Below are 12,345 nucleotides of genomic sequence, written 5' to 3'. Positions count from 1 at the left end.
AGGCCTGCTAACACAAACATGTGAGAAATGCTAACAACCTGCTAACCCGTCATCTGCCAACAAACACAGGTGACAGAGCCTGCAGGTAAAAATAAGGGTGAATTTCATGAGATATAGTAATTTGGCAAGTGAAATGTGACTTCCGTAGTGATGAATACCTATGTCTGCTTCCACCTTCATCCTTTCTTGCATTTAGTCACCAATCACATGCCACAAATGCTTATACTTGTAGCTCTCTCTTGAACCATTCTGAGAATAAATGGCCAGAAATACTTTCCTGGGTCCTTCTGGGAAAGACACAGCACCCCTGCAGCCCGTGCTTACAGAACTAGCTAGGCATTTCTTCCCAGGACTTAAAATAAAACTTGACTTTTTACAAACAGGCTATTTTGGCTATGTTTTTGTCTGTTTGCTCGTTTTCCAAGCACTTACATTATGACAAGAGGTGTGGGCAACAGATAGAAAGTGAAGACCAAGGGAAGCAACACATCTCAGACTGCCTTGCACAGCAAGATACGTTTTTTCCCCACTGTTTCACAAACTAATAACAGAAGAATAACAGTTCAGACTACCGCTATCATGGCTGCCCCCATAATCCTACATAAGACAAATAACTTCCTGCTATCTTCATACAGAAAAAAGAAAACAAGCCTAAAGATCAAAACTGGTGCTCAGGTCCATTGGATGTATTGCAATCTTCATACAAAATTTTCAAAAGACCTTAGGATCTACTTTGTCCCAACACTGCAAGAAAGGCCATCATGCTGTTCAGTTCCTCTGCAGCAGCCTCAGCTCAGGGTGAACCCACACAGTGATATTCCCATGGTCTGAAACAAAAAAGCAAAACCTTTTGGTTGGTCTTAGATATACCCCTACCTCCTGTGGGTTTCACACACAGCCTTCGTTGCAAAGAGCTCAGAGACCATATACCAGGAGCTCATTTTGAAAATCATTCCTCTAAATATAAAAGAAAAAAAAAAAAAGGTCAGCTGAATACACTTTCACTGGGCCCCAAACTCAGGAAGCATCTCAAAGATCCAGCCCTTAGCATCTTTTGCCAATGCACTTGCCTTATCCAGTCTTCTGCCTCCTCATCCTGTTCCCTAAAGCTGCTAATCTGTGACAGAGGTGTTGCCAGCATCTCCCAGATGCTGCTGAAAGCCCAGAAGAACAAATACCAGTGTTTTGTTCCTCAGCTATTTCAGAATTTACTTCCACATTTGGAATGAATTCCTCTACTGGCACTCAAGGGGTAAGGTGGGAATTTCCAGCAGCATGGCTTTTGTGAAAGGAAGCAATCAGCAGAGACTGAAAGCTTCAGCAAGCAGAAAGGAAGCTCCCAGACAAGGGGAGGAAGAAGTTTTTAGGAACAGGATGCAAACTAATTCAAATGGTGCATGCACGCGTTTGTATGCACGTGCTGAGTGAGATGGGGAGAGTGAGGTTAACAGCTTCTCTTCCCAAAGCCACCAAATTAACACCTGAGGCTGTATCAAGTTGTATACATTAAAATATACTTCTGACATAAAATAATAAGTTTCAGAAAATTCAAACAAGTAATGGTCTGACAGCATCCGAAATTATATAGCTTTTCTGTTTACTTGGATAAATTTTTAAATTATATCTCCTCTATCGTTTATTGTAGGAGGCATTTGTGAATGAATTAAGAAATAAAACAGAACTCAGACTAGTAATTTATCTCTGTGTTTACAACCAAGATAAAGTGTTTAAGGTGACATCTGAATTAATAGGATAGGATTACACAAAGATTAAAACAGAAAAAATTAGAGGGAGGAAATAGTTTGGAGAATTTACGAGTCAAATAATTCTTTTAATTTTAATCAGACTAACTTTGACTATTACTAATTTTCTAGTAAGTAGAAACTTCTGCTGATGCTGTACCATACTGTTTGCCGCTGATTACACTGTGTGACACAGCACGAGGCTCATACTGCAGCCTCTGCCAGTGCCCTTGATAAATACTGTCAATGGTGTAGGCTGCGGAAACAGCAGCAGCAGCTCTTGCTTTCATCCCCAAATGAGGGACCCCAACATCACTATCTGCCTTCCCCTGCACACCCTCTGGAGCTGGGCTCCAGCTTCCCAGCCTGCACCTCCTACCATACTTGCAAAGAATGGGAAAAAAGAAATTTTGGAAAATCTAGGCTTGATTATGTTTACTCATGAACTGGTACCAAATCCTCTGAAAATGCATCACGAGCATTCATACATCTCCAAGCACAATTCACCACCCCCCCTCCCCCCCCTCCCCCCGGCTAAAGAGGACTTTTGGACACACCTATAACATAAATCCATCATTACTGTCACTAATGCATTTAAATTGCCTTTTATATCCACAACATGACTCAGTAAAAATAAATCTTACATTAGCATATTTCTTACAATTAGATTCTCATCACATTGCTAATCATATTCATTCTACTGAATAGGGTTATTTGAATACTCTTAGCTGTATCCTCGTATTGAAAGAGAGACAGGACAAAAGAAATTTTCTGTTAGAATTGGGCAAAACAAACAAAATGTATAATTAAGTATTTCACAACTGCTCGCTATAAACAGAAATAAAAACAAAATGATGGATGTTTATTTGGAAATGTTGACAAAACATGACAGTATCTTAATTAAAGACAAAAACCATCTGTGAGAAGACAGTTGAAGGAAATAATAGTTTAACATATTAAGTCTAAAAGAAATAGGAGTAGATATATATATTTGCAGTAAATCTTTGATTACAATATTATACATACTTCTAAAATAATTCAGCAATCTCATTATTGTACAGCTGCAAGAACTAATTCAATATTCTCAAGTAATTTTCTTTTCTGCAAAGACTTCCTATTGGGCCATTCCATTATGTATCACTTCATGCAAATTCAGTCCTTCGACTGGGTAAAAATAAGCTCTTGTTCCGTGCCCCAGGCTTCACGAGCATGCCACGTAGGGACGCTCAGCACCAAAGACGCAATAAACACATCAGTCCCATGCACAGGTGCACACCAACAGCACCTGCACGCCAAACCCACAGACACACAGTTCTCCTACCACGTTCTGCATTGCACGTGCTGTTGCACAAACAGCAGCACTGAATTTGTGCCATCAAAATCATTTTGGTGGCTGTGGATTGCCACGTCATGCTTGGCTGAGCAAAAGCAAAATCAGATGGCAGAGATAAAGCCAAACTAAAAACGCTGGGAACGTAACTTTATTTAGAAATCGATAGGTCAAAGTTGGATCTGGTGGGGAGAGATCCATTCTGTGAATTGCTATAGAGGTAAAAATTGTGACAGCGAACTTTAGCTGATGTAAATTAGTTGAGTGTCGTTGCCTACATCATCTGTAACAGCTTAAGTGTAGTCTAATACATTTTTAAAAGAAAATACATGTTCTTATCTGTGTTTCACCAACAGCAGGCAGAAGACAGCAGAAAAAATGTACTGCCAGCTTGATGCGCTGGTTCCAGTGAGCAGCATATCTGAGGTTCAGCACTTCATAGAGCCTGGGAGGCAAAGCTGGCTGCCCACTAAGGCATTTCTTACCAAGATTTGCTCTTACCAATATAGCACGTGCTGACTGCTTACAACTGCCCTATCAAAATCTCAAATGCAAAGAGAAGAGCATATTAGCAAAAGGGGTAAAAGAGGTGTTACACCACCACCCAAGCTGATTCATTTGTCCAATTTCATTTAGGGATGGAGTTGTGTTTTTCAATCAACCTTCCACCACAAGTTATATTTGCCTTGTACAGAGCAGTCTGTTCCAAGACAATGTCCTTCAAACCTCTCAAATGGAGTCTTGCAGACTTGTATATTGGCCCTACTTCTATTCTAAACTTTCACCAATGGCTTTGATGCTGGAACCCAGAATATAATATTCATAAAACCTATGGACTGCTCCAAGGTGGCTCAGACTGTAAATGCATTAGAGGACAAGAACAGAATTCAAAATCACTGACCAGAGACGTGGACTGAAATCAAAGAGGTTAAATTCGATTAAAAAACAAACAAGGAAGCAAAACTCTCAGGAGAGTAGCTCACTCAGGGGGGAGACAACAATGTCCAAATACAATAGGGGCTAGACCGTGGATCTCAACAAAAGATACCACTAATGATGCCACTGACAAAATGAATGCAAGGGACCACAATGTTGATAAAGACAATGCTCAGGCTATGATACAGTAACCGAAAGGCTGGATACCTATTTATTTGCAGGACTAGGGCCTCAGGAAGTCCTCTTATAGCACCCCACTGCCATCAAACTGTAAACCAACTGAAGGAAGTCCAAGGGAACCACCCAGAATAACAAGACAATTAGAAAGCATAATTGTTGACAAAAAAAAAAAAAAATTAAGATCTTATGATTTCTTAGGATATCAAAGAAGACTAAAGATGGCTACAGCCCTCTCAAAAATATTTACCAGGTCATAGGAAGGCTGGGAATCAGCAGACCTCTGTGATGACTATGCTCAGGACAGAGAAAAAGTGTCAATATGCTTTAAATACGAGTGGAAAGCCTTGTTAAGTCCAGGTGGTGAATCTCTCAGTCCAGGAAGATGGTAGGCCTTCATTTGCTGTAAGGTTTTAAAGAGAGATTACCTAAACACCCAGAATCACAGAATCACCTAGGTTGGAAGAGGCCTCCTAACATCCAACCTAAACCTCTCCTGGGGCCACTTTAGCCCATTCCCCCCAGAAGAAGCACTCACACAACCCCTGAGAATCAGCAAGAGCTGTTTATTGCCGGGACATCTTGCAGGCAAGCCTGCGGGATGTCCATGGTGTTTGGTGGCTCCAAGCTAATGCTTGCGATGGAGCCTGAGCTACGAGCAGGGGGCTTCACCGCACTGCATGGCTGTCCTCGCACACAAGGAGGCCTGCTGCTCGCCTTGCTCTTCTCGTCTCCTTCCTGCCGCCCCAGCTGGCAGTCAGAGGGCCCAGATGCTCAGCGAGTGCTGGGCCAGCTGCAGGGGGCCTGTTTTATAGGGCCCGCAGCAAAGTGGTGGCCACGGTGGCCTCAGCAAGCCTCTGCAATGGAGCGGCCCACGTGTGGCCAAAGGCGGCTGTGCTGGGAGCAGCCTGGAAGATGCCCTCGCGTGGACAAGGAGGAGGGTTGGGGGGCTGAGGGCCCCTTTTCTGGGGCTGGCTCCCCCGTGCCATTTGGCTTGCCAGAGAGAAAGGCTGCCCCTTGGCCACAGGGACTGCCCTGCACCTCCCAGCCTGTGCCCTGGATTTATTTTTTTAACACAGCTTTTTAGACAATTTCATCCCATTCTTTACGGAGAAGAACAGAAGCAAGGTGCATCTCCAGCCCTAATTCCCACGTGCGCTTTGTGCTCCGAGTGAAGAATTTCTTCCTCACGTCACATCTCATCTAAACCTCCCCTCCATTTGCTCAAAGCCGTTATTCCTGGTTCCATGGCTACACTCCCCGACAGAGTTCCTCTCCAGCTTTCTTCTAGGCCCCTTTTATGGGTAAGGTTAGGTGGCCAAAAGGCAGGACTGAGCAAACTGCAGCCTCCTCTACCTGGTTCCACATGACGTACAACCTGAGTTCTGTGGGATACACCAGGCAGAACTTCCAACTCTTTGCAGAGGCCTGCTTTGGCTTGGCTGCTTCCAAGTAAAGCCTGCCGTTACTTAACCAGACACAGAAAGCTTTAACCCAATTGCCATTATCAAGAGGAAGCACTGATCCCAATCTTCATACAATTAGAAAATAGTAAAGGAATATATAAAAAAGAATAGCATATGCTTTTTTTTTTTTTTCATTTGTTACTTTTTGCAACTATTTTTACACACTAAATATTTGGTACAAATTATTTTCTCTAGTGAGGGCTTGTATAAGATTAGTGTGAAGTACTGAAACAGCACAACACAAAGAAACTTCTCCAAACCTCCTGAAGTTGAGAAAATAGCCTGTGTGTGCTCAAGCAAACAAACAAGAAAGACAAACATATCGACACTACTGTGTTCAAAACTAAATGCATGCCCAGGGATAGTTCCAGGCAAGTCAGCCATCTCCAAAGGAATGTATTTAATAAAACCTAATTGCTTTAAAATCCAAAACGTAGTTCAACGGGAGATCATGGAAAATCATAGCAACACTATAAAGATTGTATTCCATAACTGTCATAGATTCAGAAGATAAAACAACATTTGTAGCTTAAAAGAACTGCACTGTGTAGGTAAAATAATGCATTGCTAAAAATTCTAGGACAGAGCTTCTCAGCCACTGTCTTATGCTCATGGGGTCTAAACACACACTTCGAATAGGTCTCTAGGTGGTAATCAAGACAGTCAAGCCCGAATCAATGAATTCACTGGACAGGAAGACACTTCTCTAACAAGAACACGGTGGTTGGCTTTCAGTGGTCTTCTGTTTCCTCCTGGGGTAGCTCATTCCCTGAGGTCATACTTTTCCTTTTTGCTAACAAAATAAGCCCATCTCAATTCAGACCAAACAAACAAACAAACAAACAAACAAAACAAAACAAAACAAAAAAACAATTCTGAGAATTTTGGGTCAGGGACTGCACCTGATTCTGATGAAACCCTGAAACCCAGGACAATTTTTTTTTGTACAAATATATCATAACTGTGTGTCATGAAGAGATGTTCATGGGCTGTTACCAGGTCTGAACATTTGTATGTTTCTGTAGTTGGAGAGAAGATTAAAGTCCATGATGTTTAAAGCATGTTTATTCTGAAGTCAATTCTAGTCTCCACTTCTCTCCCACACCTCCTGTATTTTTAGAAAACTTCTCGTCACAGGAAGGAAAATGTTATTTTTCTTCTGTGCCAGTGTGGAGATAGGAACTTTAATATGCTACTTTCTACAGGGAGATGGCAGAGAAAGAGACAGATGGCCCATCCTGATAGAAAAACAAACAAAAGCCCAGCTCTTCTACCTGAGGAATTTTCAGCATCTGAAAGTTAAAATATTAAAGCTACAAGACTTTTGAAAACTGAATGCAAAGTAGGAAATATTTATAACGTTAAACTACAGTTAATGTGAGCGTGGCATTTATGAACATACAGACCAAGCATAAACATCAATGAAATATCTCATCTAACTGAAAAATGGGTAAACAGATGCAGATACATCAAGTGGGGGACATGACAGTGAAGGCACACAACAGACCTCTCTGCATGTCATACCATTTTTAATCTATTCCCACCTGAAGTTTATTTTCAACACTAACACGTTGTGTGTTTTATAGCAAGACAACAGTTATTTCAGTGTCTTAACTTTCATAGCTGAGTTTGTTACCCCACTGCCTCTTCTCTTTATGGCACCATCTCATTTTTTCTCCATAATATCCATCCAAAGCGCCAAAATTTCTTGTTTCAAGTGTTTCCTCTAAAGCTGTGATTCTTGGAAACAGAGATTCAGAGAAGACAGAATGAGAAAAATACCTCAATCACATCACATATGCAGGAAATCACTGCCATTCTCACGGGAGATGGGAGAGAAACACCCAGTTTTGTCAGCATCCCAGAGCACCTAAGTGGCCACACACAATTTACATGCTCAGCACAAGGGAGCCCAGGCCCACAGGACGATGGTTCCAGCTCAAAACTGGGTGGCCTGGTGCTCTACCTACAGCTGCAAGCTTCCTCAATGAGCCAAGCCACATAACCACACTCGGTGCCTGCGATCAGAGCACCACTGTCCTGGTGCAGGCTGAAGGAGCAGCCCCGAGATTCCCCACATGTGGTACCACAAATCCCTGCACAGTGACAGATGTGAGAGCATTCACTGACTGCAGATGGACTTAGGAGCCACTGCCCGCATCTATACACCTCTGCGTGTATGCCCCTGATGGTCACAAACTCTCCATGTATGGGTTGCTCTTTGTATTTCAAAGCATGGCTTCGGCGCTGCAGTGAGAAACCAGTGCTTGGCTCTAGCACATCTCACTTGGCTTTGGCTTCCTGGGCTTTGTCTTTGTCATCATTCTGCCTGGAAGATGGTAATTACGTCAATGATTTCTATTTAATTTATGTTTCAGACACCTTAACTGCAGGTGGAGACTTTAATATTCTTTTTTATTTTTATTTTTTTTGTCCATGTGGTACAGCTCCACCAGCAGGGAAATGCAGCCCTCAATCCAACCAAGAAAATCCCAGGTTAGGGTGGTACATTTCAGTGGAAGACTGCACTCAAAAACCAACCAAATTTGTCAATTGTCACAGCACCGTCACATGAAATAGAAGTAAGCATCTGCATCTGTTTGGCTTTGACTATTTATTATACACATTAAAATAAATAAATAAAGCTTCTGTTTTGTAAGACGGGTTTGGATTTCAGTAATAAGAGCAGTGTTTCAGACCCACAGTGAAACAAAGAAACCAAAAAACCAGCAATAGTACACCAAGTGCTAAACTTTCTTCAGCATACCAATCCTGGAAAGAGATTTCTTTTGTTGGCTACTTAACTCAGTAAGAATTTACCATCAGAAGACTAAATCATACGGGCAATAGACAGACAATGAAGGAAGAAAATACCACAGAAGGCAAACGACAAATGATGTATTCTAATGGAAACAAACAAAAGTATTCTGTCCTCTTGAAAATGCCATTGTTTTCCTTCTCATTTAAGGAAGATAATAAATAATCAGCATATAAAACATTTAGACTTAGCTAAATGGAGAGTGGGGACCAGTAATTGAAATATCAAATCACAGATTTTGCTAAAAGATCCTATTATCTGAAATGACTTTAAATTCTTTCTCATTAGTTATTAATGCTGAGTACCTGGAGAATAGCTTTCAGCAAGAACACAGGGTAATCCTGAAGACAGTGATAGCAAGTGACACTACTGTAATAAGGACCAGCTGAATAAACATACAATCTGATTGCCTACCAGCCAAAATGACTATAAAAGGGTAAATCCAGTACAAAACTGTTAAATAGCGATCCCTTAGCAAAATAATCAATGTAAAGAACGACTCAGCAGGCACAGCAATAAAAACACAGAGCTGTGATATGACTTGATATTTTAAGAAACCAAACCAAGTTGATTAAGAGAACTAAGGATAATTTGGGTTGTCATTTATGGCTCTGGCACAGAGGGAAGAAGTGAAAGGTAGGAATTTTCTTTCCATTCACATCCACCTCTATCAAAAAGGCTGGAGAATGTGAGCGTTCTCCTAGAAAGCAGCTCTCAGAGAGTGGTTGCTGCATAGCACAGTCAGCCTGGTTGCATCTTACGCCAGCCAGTATCATCCTATGTTCCTTTCCCCTACCTAGAACAGCTCAGCACTTCTCCCTCTGCCTGTGCCCACTGGCATACAGGGGGCTTTGCTTTTTACCATACACACTCCAGGAAAGAAAATAAACTCCTGCAATTTTCTCTGAGGTTTTAAAATTGTTCTGGAAACTGTAATTTGATATTTATAATTACACATAGGAGACATGGCAGGAATAATGGTAGATCCCATTTCTTTTAAATTATTAGAGCTGGTGATATAATCATGTCATTACCCAAGTCTGGCTTCAGCATTAGCATTTTCAGATAGAAAGGGAATTATACTAAGTCCTGACCCATAAAAATGCTACACAATTCCATGCTTCTTTAAACTTTACTGAATGGATTTATACTATATCCCATTTACAGCAGAGACCTGCATTATCTCTGAGTACCCTTTCATTAAAAAAAAAAAAAAAAAAAGGGGGGATTTTACTAAATTACATTTTGGAGAGACTTAGAGAAAAAATCCTTTTTGATTTTTACTACTTTACATTACACAACAGATGGTTCTGATTTTGAGAATCACTGGAGACTTGGAAGATAAAACCAGGAAGTCTCACTTGGTTAAGTCCTTTGCCTACACTGCCAGATACTTGGAGGCCCTGCTCCAAAGACTCATGTGGGACCTGGGACTACTGGCACCTGCTCTCCATCCCACCTCTAATAGGGAGCCAGCATTCCTCTCCTTCAGAGGAAAGCAGCGATGATAAATTTACTACAGAATCTCAAATTCACATAGACTACAGCAGTTGATATCATCTCCACCATAAAATGAACATGAGTGTCTTGCTCAGACAAGCTTGGCTTAGGCCAAGAATTTAAAGGTTACAATCTCTCTAAAGACTGAAGGACTACAGAAACTTTTCCTATGAGAGGAAGTCAGGATGAAGAGGCATAGCTAATGGCAAACTGACCAGCTTCCAGACACCTGCTGTCAAAAAAAAAAAAAAAAAACAAAAAAAAAGAACTAAACCGTGTCTCACCTTGCATTTCAACACAGATGAATTAAATGCACGCCCTCAAAGTTGTGTCCCATTGCTGGCTTATGAACAAAATATTGCAATATTTTTTTCACTAAACAATGCAAAAGTCTGTGAACAAGATGATCTAAGGCTCAATAAAATTAGATCTCCAAGTATAATTTCTCTTCTCTTGGATTGTGAAATTGCATGCACTTTTTTCCTAAAAAGAAATGAGAAAAAATCCACCCATAGTTCTCTAGAATACAGAAAACAAACAAGCAAACAAACAAAAACACTATAGGAAAAGGAACTGGAGGCAAAAAAAAAAAAAAAAAACAAAAAAAAAACACACATCTGAAAGTTCTTGTAGATTCAGCCCGGACCAGATAACTCCCATTTCCTGGCACATTCAAATTACATGAAAAAGGTTAATTGTGATTCTTTCCATACTCTCTGGGGTTTCACTGCTGGCATCAATTGCAAACCACCAAGTATTCCTCCACAAGCAACTACAAATTGGCATAAAGACTGTTCAATCTTAGATCAGAAGTTATCTATTTTTTCATCTTTTTAATTATTAAAGCCCTCCTATAACAATATCCATATTGTTTTAAGCTTGAATGCCATGCTCCTTAGATGTCTACACGTCAGATTCACACTTGGTCTCCCCTTTCTGAGTTAGATCAGAACTATTAAAATAAGCAAAACTAATGAAAGAAAGTGAAACTGATTCCTGACTTTACTTTTTGTTAAAAGTTATCACTTTTATTTAAAGAACAACGTGCTGCTTATACTTTTCAAGCATTCCCACATTCCCACAAGAATTTCTCAGAAAACTTGTTTCTGCCTTTCTTTCATGTGGGAATTTCCTTGGGTTGCTCTACTCCTAAATCCATGAGCTGTTGAGGCATTACCCGGAGCTCCTCCACGAGGGAGCTGTTGCACAAGGATCAACAAAACAAAACAAAAAAAAACTAACCCAAATCCAACCAACCAACAAAAAAAAACAACACGATTTCATCTGGCTCATGCCAGTCAGTGTCTCGTCAAGGGCACCCCAGTCCCAGAGCTGTAGCTAAAGATCACCTCAAGCCTTCCAGCAATACTAAGACACACACCATCCCATTATGAGATTAATGCATATTTTTTCTCTGTACTTATTACATGAATTTAAAATTATTTAACACAGAATGTATTTTGCAATTCATTTTCTTCTTTCCCTGTGCTCTTTTAAATCCTCTGACTGTACTTATTGAAAACATCTCTTTTTAAGCCATCCCTTTGAGAAATATTAATGCTCCCACATGTATCTTATTCAGGACTTCCATTGACCTTGTGACTGAGAAAATCACTTTCTTTCTGTATCAAACAAAAGCAGACTTTTTAGAGTAAGAGATTATCTTTTGACAATGTCAGAATATCTTGAATTCCACAAAGAAATGAATAAGGGAGCCTATATAATTTATTTTAATAGGAAGCTCAACAGAGGCTGAAATATTCATGTGTATTAAACAGAAAATACAAGACTATGCACTAGAATGAATGTCTTGGGGAAAAAAAGCAGCAGTTTGCCTCTCAACTTGCTCTCATGCTCCCCTCTCCTAATCTGGGCTGCTGGCAGGTGTCATTTGTATCAAACCTTCAGACCCTTACACCATACTCGGTCCTGCACTAGCAGCCCTGAGACAAAACCTTCCCCACACTGCTCTTCTGGAGCCATCCTCCAAGTCAAGGAGGAGAAAGCTTGAGATATATTTGAATAGCTCAAGGTTGACGCCAGAAAACCTGGCTGAGGGAAGCTTCATTGCATAGCTTTCCAAGGCAGCTTTTGAGCTCGGGCAACTCACGCGATGGTCAGTAACACCATAAACCCAGCTGGGATGTCCTGACAAGTGCCACGGCTCTGTCGAAGCACTGATCTGGAATAAACTCACCCTGTTGACTGGGGATGGACTCACGCTGATAGCTGTGGTTTGTTCAAGGGCTGATGAATGGCCGAGTTAGCACCACAGGCATTGTGAGGGATTAAGCATCACCTGCAGCCAGCTACAAGGAATAAAGCCAGCACAAATTCCATCCAAGTGCTCCGGCTAATCCCAGAGAACTGCTACCA

The sequence above is a fragment of the Aythya fuligula genome, chromosome 7 (assembly GCF_009819795.1).
Source record: "Aythya fuligula isolate bAytFul2 chromosome 7, bAytFul2.pri, whole genome shotgun sequence".
NCBI lineage: Eukaryota > Metazoa > Chordata > Aves > Anseriformes > Anatidae > Aythya > Aythya fuligula.
The sequence above is the reverse complement of the archived record's forward strand: the minus strand, read 5'-3'. Positions refer to the sequence as shown.